Here is a 14,552-nt window from a genome sequence, read left to right on the forward strand (position 1 = left end):
TCTTTGTCTCCTCTTCCTCAAGGTTTGTGGGGCGGGGCGGGGGACTTAAACCCCGCCTATCTCTCTTCTCCCTAGCCATTGGCTGCTGGCATCTTTATTTACCAATCAGAATTAACTAGGGGCAGGCTCCCAGCCGCTAGGTGGGGCTAGTACTTGGCATTCCGAGAAACAGCAAAAGACAAAACCTCAACAGGAGCCCACTCTGTTCCTGTTTAGTTTCAGTTCCTCCTCCGCCCCTGGACTTCTAGCTAGGGGCCTTTATACACCTCCCGTTCCTTTTGACGCTTTTGTTGCTTTCTGGGTAGCTGTAATGATGTTAGAGCGGTTGACAATTGGATGAGCTTTGTGCATCTTAATCACCAAACTTTACAATTGTGGGCACTACCGTTATTTGATTTTGATCCTCTGAGAACCGAGAGATGCAGGAGTTAAGCCACTTGCCCAAGGCCATCCATCCAGTCTGTGTCAGAGGTGAGACTTGTAACCCAGGCTGTCTGGCTCAGGAGCGTGTGGGACCTTCTGTCTCTCTTTGCTGATTGCACTTAGCCACGCTACCTTGTGAAGCATCTTCTCCGGAGCCTGCTTGCCTGCCTGGCCTCATATAATGCAGTGGGAAGGGTTCAGAGAGAGACATCTCAGGATCTGGGGTTGAATTCCAGCTCCAGCATCCGTTCAAAATGCACAGGCCCAGAACACTGTCAACATCTGTCACAATGAATACCCTGCTGGGTTGTCATAACGACCACACCCAAGTCTCTATCAAAGAACTATGTAGACCACCAACTTCAAAACAAATATTAGTTTCTGTAAGCAGACAGGGTGGGAGGAGAAGCTGGCTCAAGGATTAAAAAGGAAGTGGGAAGTCCACCATGTTGTCTTTAGACAACAGCTGACCATTGAAAAGATCTTTTTTTTTTTTTTTTTGGTTTTTCGAGACAGGGTTTCTCTGTGTAGCCCTGGCTGTCCTGGCACTCACATTGTAGACCAGGCTGGCCTCGAACTCAGAAGTCCGCCTGCCTTTAGAGGGGGAGGGGTGATGGAGAGATGGCTCAGTGGTTCAAGAGTACTGGCTGCTCTTCCAGAGGATCTGGTGTTCTCTTGGTCTCTGTGGCACAGGCACATACACACCCACACATCCACACCACCCATATACACAAAATGAAGTCAAACAAAATAAAATACATTATAGAAAATGTCTAGACAGGGGTTGGGAAGTAGCCCAGTTGATATAGTGCCTGCCTCACATCTTTGAAGCCCTGGGTTCAATCTCTAGCATGGCATAAAACCCTGATTGTGGATCATGCCTCTACAGAAGGTCAGAAGTTCAAGGCCATCTTGGGCTACACGAGAGTCTGTTTTATATCAGACATATACAGCAGTGATATAAATGGTAAAGGTTCAGTTTATGTTTGTTGGACTGGTAAAAAAAAAAAAAAAAAAAAAAGAGGGAAGGTGGAAATGCTGGGCCAAAACACAACAAAACAATTCCCAAACAAACCCGAGCAAAGCTGCCGTTTACAGATGAGAGTCCAAGTGACTCACACCAGCCCACGCTTGCTGCTGCTCCCCACTCAGTCCTTCCCAGCAGCGGACTTTGGACTTTACGCAGAGCCTCATTTCCCACCTTTGGCGTGGTAAAGATTATGCGATGTATTCCGCGCCCCTTCCCCTCCCCCCCTCCCCATTGCATCACGTGGGCTCTTGGCTGGAAAGCTCTCACTCACCGTCAATGGTGGAAGGTCCCGGTTGAAGGGGAATCGAGTGCAACTACTTAGAAGATGGTGATTTGTAGTCCCCCACCCCTGCTGAGGAGTGAAAGGCTGGTAAAGGAGCGGGGAGTGTCTTGAGCTCAGTGGGAGAGCACTTCCTTGGCGCTTGGCTTTAATCTTGGGCTGTAAAGGGGTGTGGGGAGTTGCTAAGTGTGGCTGTGAAATCTTCCTTTAGTTTCAAAACCTCTCTGATCCTTTCTGTAGGCAGAAAGATGGCACTCAGGACCCCTTGTAACCTGCCTGATTCAGCCCTCACAGTATGCATGAGCCTCTCTTTTGGCCAGCCCTATAAACTCTTATCACTTTAGTCAAAAGGCCACCCCATAGTGAAATTCACCTTTTCCCAATCTTCTTCCTAATCCCCTACAGCAAACAAGATATTTATTGCTAACAAAGTTTCCTTCAGAAGCCCGGAGGCCCAGAATTTGGCTTCTGTTTTTAGGTGCACAGAATGGCCCCTTCTTCCACCCCCAGCTTCCAGGGTCTTATCAACGAGGACTGGTGAACTCTATCAGAATGAGTCTGCTGTTGAAGCCCTGGAATAATACTTGGGTGATGAATTTACGGGGTCACTGGGAGACCCTCTAATTTCTGGGAAATAACATGGTGTGTGTGGCCACGTTGTGTAAAATGTCCTCTTTTATACCCCAGCTCCATGCCGTGGATTGTTTACTTACAGTCTGAGGGTATATTTACCATCCAGGCAGCATCCCACTCGGTCAAAGAAATCTACTCAGAGTAGGATGTGTTGGGTGTCTCGCCTTTCTAAAAATGACAGTCACCTCTTTTTAATTTTTTTTTTAAATAAATCTTTTTAGGTGCTATGTTCACAGTGCAAATAGCTCAGAAAGGATACTGGTATCGAGTCAAAGTTTAAGTCGGGGCAGATGTGCTGCATGGAAACAAGACTCTGTCTCCAGCTTTCTCAAGAAAGGAACAGCCTGTCTCCTGGGTTCACTCAGCTGTGAGTCCCTGAAGCCAAGGTCTAGGGACCAGAGTACCGACTTGCTGAGGAAGCGTCCCCTGGTGTTCCTGTGGCTCAGCGTGTCATTCCCAGCTAATGAAGGAGAGTCACATGATAGAGAGCAGTTGGCTTCCAAAGCCACTTGCTGAAGGAATGCTTTAGGTGGGAGGTGGGAGAACATGCCTCCCCCTTCCTCACTTTAGAAACCACTCGCATTCCGTGGCTTCCGACATCAATATTGTATCTGAATACAAAGTTCTGGCAAAAATACACTTTCCCTGATTCAAAACAAGATGTTGTCTAAGAGAGCCCGAGAGAGTGTCTTAGAAGCCTGTGGCTGCTTACGAGGCAGCCTGCTTGAGGGTTCAAGGGGTAGGGGCCAGGACCAGGTTTCCTTCTGAAACCTGTGGTGCTTTTAGGTAATTAGGTGGTACCTGAGGAGCAAAGAATGCTCCGGAAAGTCATATCTGAGTTTCTGCTGACCTGAAGACACTGGGAGATTAATCGGAATCCTACCAGGTGCCTGTGTTTGTGATTTTCGAGGGCTTGGCTTTCAGTCTGGCAAATAGCCAAGAGGAGCTGTGGCAGGAAATTATACCCACCGGATCCTGGGGACATGCCACAGCAGGGAGTGAGGATGAGATTATACCCCCCAGAGGGCTGTGCCATAGACAGGGTCCCATTATTAGTAACCTGGACATTGGGAAGAGGTGGGTAATTGGAGGAAAGCCAGCAAAAACAATGGAAAGCTGTGGGGTGTGGGATACCACCTTCACCCCAACGTTCCAGCTCTCTAGTGAGGTCCCCAGCTTCACAGTGAGCCTCCTGGATTTGTGTTTCTTATAGAAAGTTAGTAAAGAATCCCGGAATTATGTCCTTATTACTCATCGTGGGATGTCATTTATGAAAACACGGATAGAGACAGAGTCAGGAGGAGGAAAGTGAGAATCGTCACCAATTGCAAGGACAAGGTCTTGGGTCATACACGCTATGACCACCAGTGGTTAAGCAATGGGTGACACTTGATGCCTTTCCATTAGGCTGTTAGCTTCTAGGAGAGGTGGGTAAGATGGATGTAAATGAAGATAGATGGATAAGTAAGTAGGTGAATGAATGGGTAGATTGAAGGAAAGATTGATTGATGGATAAAATAAGATGGGGGTGTGGTGGTTCGAATATGGTTGGCCCAGGGAGTAGCACTATTAGGAGGTGTGGCCTTGTTGGAGGAAGTGTGTCATTGTTAGGGTGGTCTTTGAGATCCTCCTGCTAGCTTCTTAAGGAGTCAGTCTTTTCATGTTTGCCTTTGGAACAAGGTATTGAACTCTCAGCTCCTCCTGTACCATGCCTGCTTGGAAGAAGCAAAGGTCTGGAAGCCAGAAGGATGCTGCCCTGATCCCACAGTGATGATAATGGACTGAACCTCTGAACCTGTAAGCCAGCCCCAATTCAATGTTGTCCTTATAAGAGTTGCCTTGGAAAACCCTAAGGCAGATAGACAGATAGGTGGAAGAATGGAAGGATAGCCAGATGACTGAAGAGATGAGTGGGTGCATGGTGCATGGATTGAAGGATAAATGGAAGCATAGAGTTTGGTGGAATGAATGGGTGGATGGGTGGATAAATAGGCACACAGATGGAAGGATAGATTATATATATATGTATATGGTAGATAGATTAGCAAGTAGGTGGATGCATAGATGAACAGATACTTGGATGAAAGGATAGATAGATGAATCTAGGGTGAGTGGATGGTGGTCAGAAGGCAGAATGAATGGCAGGGTAGAGAGGTACACTAAGGATGCAGACAGATGGGTCATGATGTCCCTCTGCCTCAGGTGTCTTTCTTTCTTCCATTCTTCCCCTTGACCAGTTAGCTTTAGTCACCCTTTAATGCACAGCAACAGAGACAGAGTGACTGGAAGAAGCAAAGGTCTGGAAGCCAGAAGGATCAAGGTCTAGTAGGGAGGAGATAAGCAAACGTGTGGTCTTGGGAAGCACTTTGAGTGAGGGGCAGACATAGGCGGTGCAGCTCCGGAATTTTAATAAGGGCTCAGACACCAAAGGACTCTGCGTGTCCTTCTGAGACTTTGCATTTTGTCCGGAGGGCAATGGGAACTGATAAAAATTCCACAGAGAGCAAGGTCCCAGGATTTTTGTTTACCTTGTCTCTTTCCACGTGGCTGTTAAAATGTCCCTGGGAGGGGCAGTCCCCCAGAGCAGAAGCCTGCCATCCTGATGTCAGTGGGAAGCTTTGCAGCTGGTAGGGTTTACTGTGGGGTGTCACTGTCCCAGCTCCTGACTGGGTGACAGCAGCAGAGTCATTTATTTTGTGCCTCAACTTCTCATTTGCACAGTCGACTTACTCAGGGTTGGCTCACATCTGGGCAACTTGTATGCTCACAGAGGTCCTCATGTTTAGTTACTCAGATTCAATTTAATGCTCTACCGTATAAACACTGGAATGGGCATCTACATTTCTTTTCATGAATCGTGTAGCCTGTCCCAAATTCACATCACAAAGACATCATGGGGGTCAGAACAGCGTGCGGTAAAAAGACAAATGAAAGGGCTTTAAAACAACAAAGCACTGGACAGCAGTGATTTTATTGGTATTAAACATGGCTCCATGGCCACATTAACTGTGTCAACCTTCTTGGATGTTAGGTGCTGGGACCAAGGGATGGTTGAACTCAGTTTCAATCCCGAGGAACTCTGGGTTGTTCAATAGTAGGCAGAACCAGAACTTGAACTTAGGCCTTCAGCACCTATACTGGGTGTTACTTCTACAACGAACTGTTGCTAATAGGTCTGCTGTTCAACTGTTTGCAGGAGCCAAAGTTTGGTTATTTTCCACACAGTTCTGTTGTACTAGGCAGGTTTCTCTAGAGAAGCAGAACCAAAAGAAATGTGTGTGTGTGTGTGTGTGTGTGTGTGTGTGTGTGTGTATAGTCTATAGAGCTGTCTCACAGTAGGGAGCCCCAACAGTTACTGGCTGGTCCTCATCCCTGGCCTAGCCTCCTCCTCCTCCTCCTTCTTCTTCTGATCTTTTTCTTTTTTATCTTTGGTTGTCTGGAACTAGTTATGAAGATCAAGGCAGCCTCGAACTCACAGAGATCTGCCTGCTTCTGCCTCCCAAGTGCTGGGATTAAAGCCATGTGCTACCACTTTGGGAGTCCTGGCCTAGCACTTCTTGAAGTTGTATCTTTGCCAGTCTTCATGTGACTGCTTATTGCCTTCCTCCTGTGCTAGCATGATCACATTTGTGTCTACTCCACATGGCATTCCTTATGGACTAGAAGGGAACTTGTCACAGGACAGGTGCCTGATAAATATTTGTTGACTGTATGATCAAGCATAAGGTGCCGGGGGTGTTCATGTGTGGCCAGTACGTTCTTTCCAGCATGATGGAGAAAAACCTTTCTAGTCTCAGGACTAGTCAATAATTCTGTAACAGTAAACTTATTCCAAGGGCTCTTCACGCATGCCAGACCTACGCTAAGCCCTGTGAATATACCTATAGTACATCTCTGGAGTGTGTCTATGTTGTCTGGTACCACACACAGCAAGAGCAAAGCTCAGAGAGATTACACGCACCTCCCCAAGATGATCTGAGAACGGGTCATGTGACCTTGAGGTCAGTTCAGGTTAGCAGTTCTGGGCTTCTCACGATGTTCTTTCCTCACTTCCTATTGCTCCTACTTTCAACCTGGATCCCTCCTCTCCAAACCACACTGGCCTCTGCCACGGGGCTGTGATGTGGTGGCTCAAATACTGGACAAGATGCTCAGCAGGCTCAGGGACCTGTTCTGCTTCCTTTCTCCATTGCTGGTCACCCTGAACAAGCTAGGCAGTCTTTGCTGGTCTCTCATTCTCCAGCTATCAAGCTGGGGATTGAATTCCAAGACCTGGACATTCCACCTGTACTGATGCTGGGTTAAGTCACAGCTTCCTCTACATGGCCCTTTTCAGATCTGTCTTCCTGTGTCCTCTGTTGCCTTTCTTATACCAAAATGCATCCTGTCCCACAGTCTTGGCACTTGCCAGGCCTTTGTTTGGAGGATCCTTCCATGGTGTGCAGGTACTGGGTCAGATCCTGTTGATACTGCCATGTTCCAGTATGTGGGAGAGCGTGTGTGTGTGTGTGTGTGTGTGTGTGTGTAGTGTGAGACAACATAAAGAAAACCACTATTAGCCGGGAGGTGGTGGCACACACCTTTTATCCCAGCACTTGGGAGGCAGAGGCAGGCGGATTTCTGAGTTGGAGGCCAGCCTGGTCTACAAAGTGAGTTCCAGGATAGCCAGAGCTACACAGAGAAACCCTGTCTCGAAAAAACAAAACAAAACAAAACAAAAAACAAACAAAACAAAACCACAACAAAAAAAGAAAACCACTATTCACTCCACCTTTGCTTGGTCCCCTCCCCTGCTCCCAGCTCCTGCCTCCCCCACCTTCCGTCACCACTTGATACTTTAGAAGTATCCATTTGATTTTATATCCCTCAGCTGTTTCAAAGTTGGAGAAGCCCAGCAGAGTTAAGACACTGAAATGGCTTCCAGGCTGAGACTATTTCTGATGCAGATCTGCCACCTTCTACTTACACTGTACCTCTCTAGATAATAAAATAAAAATTACAAAAACATCAAAGTGTTCCCATTTATTCTTAAGTAGGCAGATCTAAATAACTCACACAATGAGTGTTTACTGTATATGTTGAAAGAAAGAGAGAAAGAGAGAAGGAAAGAAAGAAAGAAGGAAAGAAAGGAAGGAAAGAAAGGAAGGAAGGAAGGATAAGTGGATAGTTTTGTGCTCTTTTAAAGCACTAAGATAGTATGCCATTTTCTGGACTTGATTTTCCACTCAGAAAGGGGAACCTTGGGCTCTTAGGCTAAAATAGATTCCTAGAGTGACAAAGGTTGGGGGAGGCTTGAGAAGTCCGCTTGTCCCCCAGCTTACCTCTGGGCGTCTGGGAAGCCACTACCTCATATAAACAGGCATCTAAAGGCCCAGAGAGATGGCGATTTCGCAGTCTCACTAGGAGTCCTCTTTCATGGTCCAATAAGCCCTCAGAGTCAGGAAGTCGTTTCTAGGTCTGACCTGCCTCTCTCATGCTGCATTATACCCTGCTGATCTCAAAGTAGTCCTGTTTCCTGGATGGCACCTATCTGGGGGCTTTCCCGGGGGCCCTTGAAGGTAAATGAGCTGCCTTTAAAGGCTGGTTTTAGAGGGAATTTGTCTTCCCTGTCTAATGGCTGAGCCTCCCTGCTGCTGAGGCTTTGATGATTTCCTTGCTTGCTAAGGATGTTCCATCCCCAGCAGGGAGGCTGCCCAAGGGGCCACCGAGAACTAGGGATGGGCTCTTAGGTTAGAGCAGGTTTGAGGGGAGCCTTGTACTGTATCCTAACCCGTATCCCTCCTTGAGGCAGTGCTGATCATCGAGCTGATTTTGTTCTATAATTGCTTTACTGATGAGATGGCTGTGTCCATTCTTCACGCCACCCTTCTGCATGCCTCTGCTAGAAGGAGGCTCAAATTAGAGAGCCAGATTCCTTCTGTGGAATGGTGTTACGACAGACAGCAGACATTTTTTTTTAATTTTATTCTGACCTCTGTGTCCACCACTATGAATGAATCGTTGCTTCCTGGGAGCCCTCTTGCTGCAGGAGTCAGGTAAGAGCATTGTGGATGGGAAGGTGTATGAATGGACTGGAGAGTGGGAGTATTACCCAGGACGGGCCCAGACATGCCGGCGTTTTGGGTTTAGCAGTGGGTTTTCTGTCTCCCATTAATTGAGGTCACAACACACTTTTAGTAAGGGAGGAACGTCACCTGGGACAGAGAGAACCCAGGTGGGAATCCGGAAAGAGTTTGGTTGAATTTTGGCTTCAGCTCTGGGCCACAGCCATGAACCAGACAGGACACTTGGGAGTAGACACAAGTGCCTCTTGTATTGGTGACACCAGCCCTAAAGTGCTTTTGCAACTCCAGTCTCCCCATCTTCCTTCCTCTGAGCCCCCACTTCCATGTCAACCTGGTGGAGGTGGACAGAAGCTGGTAGGGCTGTGGTCAATTAGCTCTGACTGGAGAGGACAACCCACTTTCTCATAATTCCTGAAAGTTGAAACACACACACACACACACACACACACACACACACACACACTCACAAACACTGTCTTTTACTTATTGATTGTGTGTTGTGTGTGGATGCCAGAGGCTATCATACAAGAATCAGTTTTCTCTTTTCACTGTGTAGGTTCTGGGAAGCAAACTCAGGTCACCAGGCTTGGCAGCAGTGCCTTTACCTCGCAGTGGCTCCCACCGTCTTTTATTGACCTCACATGTCTTGGGTACCTGGGTAGCTCTTCCCAAGAGTGGAAGCAAGTCAGCTTCTCGCTCAGCCAGCCCCGGGGGTGAAGTGAACCACTTTCCCATAGCCTCTGTGGGAGCTCCCCAACACATTTAGACAAGAGGGGCCACACTATCCCTCAGTGGTCATACCAGATGCCAGCCCAGAGTCTCCAGAGCTCAGAAAGCAAATCCAGGAAGCGGCCAGCTGGGCAGCACACATCCTCCTTCCTCCTTCCTCCTTCCTCGCCTCTGAAGTGAGCTCACTGGTTTGTGCTTTCTTCAGCTTTTTTTGCAACTTGAAAAACAAAACAAAATACAGCTGGCTAAATCTTGAGTTTCTTATGCTTGGATGTGGCTTTAAACATCTTTTCTTTTTCTTCACCCTGATTTCCTCTCTCTCCCAGGTGACAGGAAGCTGCCTTTCAGATAACCAATCGTCCTGTTTGAGGCTCACATGAGCTGACATGCCTCCCCCCCCCCCAGGTCATTATTTAGTTCTCTGGCTTGTGAGAAGTTGTTTTTGCTACAAGAAGCCCCCCCCCCCATCCCCATCTGAATTTTCCCCTGCTTACTGTTATTTGATGATCTCTAGAAAGAAGAAAATATTTTGTCTGACAAATTAGCAGGAATCTGTTCATTGCTTGCTGCACTGGCCACCAGGAAACTCCAGCAACTTGTTGGCTCAGTTGTTCCGATTTTCCTTAGCTGAAGTCTTTTGGCTGAGATTTTCACTAAGTGGCTGCTTGGTGGCCAACTAGACTCTGGTGTACCCTTTCAGCCAGACACAAAGCCTCCCAGACAAAATGAAGGGTATGCTTTTTCAGGGAAAGAAAGCGGCTTGTTGTCAAAAGAATCGTGGACGTGGCTTTGGTACCTGGAGTCAACTGGAATGAACCCCACAGAATGTTAACAAAGTATCAGAAAGAACTCTTCCACCAGATGGTTCAAAAGGAAAATGAGGCAGTCGGAGATGTAAACACACGTCTGGCTGGAAGCAGACAGTCGGGCTGTAATCTGCTTCTCCTCAGAGGAGCAGTTCCCAAATGACAGAGCCAGATAGGCAGGGAAGATACCCCAGAAGGAAGAGCCAAGAGCTCCAAAGAAAGGACCAGGGGAGACTGAGACTGAAGAGCAGGGACCAGTTCAAAGAACATTCTCTAATCCATTTTAGGCTGACTCTGAGAAGATTCCTAGCTTAGCGTTGAAACTGTGGGGATGAATGAGGGCTGCAATCTTCCCCACCCTGAATGGGAGCGTTTTTGCAATGGCTCAGTACACGATGCTACATTGTATGTTTAGGGATAGAAAGGCAAACCACAACATGTCTTGTTGGTCATTAGGGCCTTATCAAAGGAAGAAGAGCCCAGCCAGCTCTGGCGTTTGTACATGATGAGACTCTGGAACTGCAGATCCAGGCTGGGTTTGGATTAGACATTTGGTATGTCTCAGGGATGTGCTGAGCACATTTTACACTCAGGAGAGAATCAGATATTTGTGACAAAAGATTAGACAAGTGAGGAAGGTCTGTAAATACTCCTCCCCTCTCTTCTCACCCATCTCTGGAGACAAGCACATGCCCTTGCCTCTGACTCCAGGCTTCTTTATTTTAATTGATGCTTATGGATACAATGTTATGAACAGAAGTGGAAATGGCTTGTGCCATTGCTATGGGAAAACTGGAGCCTAGGCTCAGTGCAATGAGAGCTGTGTGGAGCTAAAGCCGCTCCAGGTGGCCCAGAGACCTGTATCCCGAAGTCAAGCCACCCATGAGACCTTCAGGAATGATTATTGTGACAGGCTACTGTGATGTTTGTGTTTGTGCATTATACAGTATTAGCTAAGACGACCTGTGATAGTGATCTGGAGCCCCAGTGACATCCTAAAACATAGGAAGTGGACACATAAATTCCTTAAGAGTAGGTTGCTGGCAGCAATAGGAGGAGAGAATGGACATAAGTCTCTGGGTGAGCTAGGGGAAGTTCTAACTGCTTGGAGAACTCCCGGGAACTGGTGGATGCTGACGCTAAGCAGAAGCAACGGAACCTTCAAGTCTCCCAGGCTGGTTAAAGCAAAGGCATAAAGAGTCGGTTGAGAGCCTGGGTGAGGTGAATACGTTTACAGACTGAGGTTGCTCAGGAATTCCCAGTGCATATATGCAGGGTACACACTTACTGTTTGATAGGTTTATTATACAGCAATTTTCTGATAATTAAACATCTTAATATAACTTTGTGGTCAGAATACTTTTCGTGAATTCCAGAGATTACCTTAAAATTTTTTGTTGCTGTTGCATTGTAAGTATTTTTAGAGGAGGGTCGAGTGAACACAAATAGATTAACCAAGATTGCTCAGGAAGGGGGGGTTGGGTGGGAGAGAAAAATGCCATTCAGAAATAGACCATGAAGCTAGTTGCTGGGATAAGCCAACATAAAAAATATTGTTTAAGATAACGGTCATAAGCTCAAATTCCTTTGGAGTCACATGGGTACCGTAAATAAAGAAATCAGGCGGGGTGGAGAGCATGGTGTTGAGTATTGCTGAGATCAAGGAGGACGTAGGACCTGGTTTCCTTCGCATCTTGCCGGATGACAATGGGGTCTAGTGTGGCTAAGCCTATTCCAGAGACACAAGGCTGCTGTGGATGTGTGAACAAGTTGTACACCACACGAGAGCTCAGGCAGAGGGCGATGAGAGGCTGAAACATAGCCCAAGCGAGTCTGAATAAACCCCAAGCCAGGCCAGGACATGTGCACAGGAAGGTAGAGGGGGCTGATTTCAGCCTCTGCTCACCTCCAGCTTGCCTCGGTGTAGATCAAGATCATACAGTGCAGACCCAGGGGGATCCCATCTCATGTTATAGAGACTGCATGCAGAGACTGTTATAGAGATCGGTTATAGTGAACCACTCTTGTTCTTTCTCATTCATTCATTCATTCATTCATTCTTTTCTGTGACTCTGGGGATTAAACACAAGATTTTTTTTGCATGTTAAGCAAGTGTTCTGCCACCTAAACTAAATTCCCAGCCTTCTTACACTTTGAGACAAGATCTCACTAAGTTGCCCAGGCTGGCCTTGAACTTACTCTGCAAACATTTATACACATGAAACGAAGACAATTTTTTTTCTTTAAAAAAGAAATGATAAAAAAAAGTAATGCCAAAAAAAATGTCTATCTGGACAATAAGGACAACGAAGTATTCAGGATCCTAGGCAAAGAGATAGAAGAGGTGAGAAATGAGACAAGAGACAGCGGGTTGGGGATTTAGCTCAGTGGTACAGCACTTATCTAGCAAGCGCAAGGCCCTGGGTTTGGTCCTCAGCTCCGAAAAAAAAAAAAAAAAGAAGAGACAAGAGACAGAAAGGGGTCATCCAGGAGGCAGGGCTTTGAAAAGGCGATCAGCACACGGGAGGCGAGGATGCATAAACATAGCAGCAATGTTTAGAGAGTTTGGGAGCTGAAGGGCATGAGCTTGTAGACGGAATGATGAGTCGCTATGGACATTTTCTGAACGAACAGATCCCAAAGCAAGGAAGCCTAGGATGAAAGGATGAAGAGGAAAGGAAGAGAAAGCAAGGGAACAAACACCACCTACAAGGGAACAGGAGTCGTATTCCCCGTGAGCAGCATTGGATGCTAAAATAGGACTCAAGGTGTGTGACTTCAGAGTTTCCGAGAAAAAAATGATTCTTAGTCGGCTTTTCCCCATTTAGAAAAATGACCAGCTATAACTGAGAGATGGATCTACAGAAGGTGCACGCCACAAACTTTTTACTTATTTATTAGGAAGGTAAGAATATGTTCCAGTAAAAAAAATCTGGAGAAAGAACTGGGTAGAGAATGGAGTCCTTAACGTGCTTGCCGTGCAAACATGCGGACCTGAGTTCCATCCCTGGAGCCATAGGAAGAACTGAGTGTGGTGGTCTGTGTTTGCAACATCAGCACTGGCGAGCGGAGACAGATCCCTGGGGCTCATTGACAAGCCAGTGTGTCCTTATCAGCAAGCTCCAGGTCCCAGTGAGAGACCTTGTCTCAAACCGGCAATCCCCCAAAACAAAGAACAAGGTGGATGGCTCCTAGGAACTGATGTCCGAGGGTCACTTCTGGCCTCCACACACATCTGCAGACACATGCATCCACACCTGTATCCCTGTACACAGACACACAAAGAAAGGTAGAGTAACAGCCTGTACTGGCCAGCTTTAAGTCACTTGACAAAAGCTAGAGCCATTTTGGGAGCACCTCAATTGAGAAGGCACCCCCAACAGACTGGCCTGTTGGCAGGCCTGTGGTGTACTTTCTTAACTGAAGATTGACGTGAGAGAGCCCAGTTCATTGTGGGTAGTGTCACCCCTGGGCAGGTGATCCCAGCCTTGCGAATCATTAGCAAGCAAGCCAGGAAGCAGTACTCCTCCATGGCTTCCTGCTTCCAGTTCCTGCTTCTGGTTCCTGCCTTGAGTTCCTTCCCTGATTTCACTGTACGCTGGACTCTAAGCTATAAGATGAAGTAAAAATAAGTAAATAACAAACAAACAAACAAACAATTAAAAAAAAGAAACCAAACCAAAACCAACACCTCTCTGCTTCTCAAGTTGTTTTGGGGTATGATATTTATTACAGCAATAGAAACCCTAACTAAGATACAGCTTTAAAATACTATGATCTAACCAAAAAGGACACATTAGTTGAGTTTTGGGAGGTGACTAGAAAGTCACCGTGGTGAAAGATGCTGTGGAACTATGGTGAGAGGCAGGGCAGTGTGATAAGATGCCTCCCAGGGAAACCCAAGTTTCAGTGGAACCCCCTGTATGATGGAAAGGCTACAGTGGAGACCGAAGTTGCAGCAGAGGTACACGTTACAAGGAAAACATAAGCAATTGGAAACTCAAAGAAAATAATACAGCTTATGACAAAGGAGGTATTGCTACACACTATTTACAAATACTATTAGTCCAATACTATAAATGCTATGTGTTTTCAGATTTTAGGTACGTAAGGAATTGAAGACGATTTTATTGGTTAAATGACAGAATGTGAACATCTTTACCCTTGGCAGTGTAAATAAAGAGATGTCTGAAACTGCTAGGTGGGTGTGGGGAGGTGAGTTTAGAAAAAAAAATAGAGACCCAAAACTTTTATAAGGTAGGAATTTAAGAAGGACCGGTGATGCATTTTTACTGCATTGCTTGAATTTGTAATGATAATTAACATCATTATTTAGATCACGTAGATTACAGGAGATAGGGACGATCCAGAACAGCGAAACTCACTTCTCTTTCTTGTTGTCTAATTCTGAGGTTGTTCTTTGTTTGTTTGTTTGTTTGTTTGTTTGTTTGTTTGTTTTTGGTTTTTCGAGACAGGGTTTTTCTGTATAGCCCTGGCTGTCCTGGCACTCACTTTGTAGACCAGGCTGGCCTCGAACTCAGAAATCTGCCTGCCTCTGCCTCCCAAGTGCTGGGATTAAAGGCATG

The sequence above is a fragment of the Mus caroli genome, chromosome 11, assembly GCF_900094665.2.
Source record: "Mus caroli chromosome 11, CAROLI_EIJ_v1.1, whole genome shotgun sequence".
Lineage (NCBI taxonomy): Eukaryota > Metazoa > Chordata > Mammalia > Rodentia > Muridae > Mus > Mus caroli.